A 1373-nucleotide genomic window follows, 5' to 3' on the forward strand; every position below is an offset into this window, starting at 1 on the left:
GAACGGACAGACAGACATGCAGGCGGACTGAGGATGGCGATACATAGAGAGAGAGAGAGAGAGAGAGAGAGAGAGAGAGAGAGAGAGAGAGAGAGAGAGAGATTGGGAGAGCGATTGGGAGAGAGATTGGGAGAGTAGAAGAGAGATTTGAGGGCTGATAGAAATCTGTTAGCATCTCAAAACGCTGCTTTTCTTTCACTTCAACTCACCCCCTAGCTATTTCCTCTGTGTCTACTCCTGATATTGGAGCACCTGTCACTGTAAGACACTCATCATGGCAACATTGTCACACAGTTGAAACTTGCTCCCTGAGATGAAAAAATCTACGTTCGTTTAACTGTCTAAAATCATTTTGGAAGATATTTCACTTATAAGGCGTACAAAGAATCTAGCTTTGTTACGTTAGCAGAGTAATTCACAGACACTATTTTTATGTTCATTATACTGACATGGTAATATTATTATGCCGTTTATAAAAAGTAGGTTTGAAATCTGTTTGTAAGATAATATTTCGCAGGCCGTGCTTAGAGCAAACATTTCTCTAAGTTAGCTTAGTTATTCGTAAACCTATTCTTTTCAACTTGTATTGACTACACAATGTGCCTTACAGTAAAACTAGGCCTGAAATCAGTTTGAGAGGTATAATTTTGATAAAAATACATAAGCAGAATGAACCTGTCAAGTAAGCCTTATTATTCACAGACATAATAATAATATATCTTTTCATATTTTCATTAAGTAATGTCATAAAATCAATCTGACTGATACTTTTATATAAAAAAAACCAAACAAACAAACCGCACATTTTGAATAGCAGACCCAAAACTTTACCCGGAACATTTTCAGAAACTGTGATGGCTAAACGAACACCAGAACTCACACAGACTCAAACCATTCAGGCACTGGTCTGAAAATGCAAGCGAAAAACTTTCGCGATTAGAACCATCTCTTCTGCTGGCTAATGGCCATCTGTGGTTGATAATTACATTTTTGGAAACGCCTTAACATCCACTCAGTGAGTAAAGTACCCCTCAGTTCGTACGAAAACTGAAACACTTCAGGTATAGAACTGAAAATGCTGGCGAAACACTTTCGCGATTGGAACTAGATCTATCTTTACCACAGGATAATGATCTCAAAAAGATGACTGATACATTCTTAGAAACGACGTAACAGGCTGAGAGTGAGTGAACAAGACCTGATTTCGCACAAAGACTGAAACACTTCCGTCATAGCTCCAACAACGTGAAGGTCAATCACCCAAACATCGCTAGTTCTCGTTCGTCGCTCGCGCGCGCTTTGTTGTTGTTTTTGCTGCTGCTCCTCTGATTCTTACCTGTCCGAGCTCTCTCTCTCTCTCTCTCTCTCTCTCT

General features: G+C 39.5%; 1 protein-coding gene across 1 annotated transcript in view; it reads right to left on the reverse strand.

Moving 5' to 3' along the window:
- LOC101852005 overlaps positions 1–1223 on the reverse strand; it is a gene marked incomplete in the record, with an annotated part of 22304 nt that extends 21081 nt beyond the window's left edge. The window contains 2 exon segments of the mRNA XM_013079545.1: positions 211–308; positions 881–1223.
- Positions 1224–1373: the final 150 nt, after the last annotated feature.

The sequence above is a fragment of the Aplysia californica genome, unplaced genomic scaffold (genome assembly GCF_000002075.1).
Source record: "Aplysia californica isolate F4 #8 unplaced genomic scaffold, AplCal3.0 scaffold00055, whole genome shotgun sequence".
Lineage (NCBI taxonomy): Eukaryota > Metazoa > Mollusca > Gastropoda > Aplysiida > Aplysiidae > Aplysia > Aplysia californica.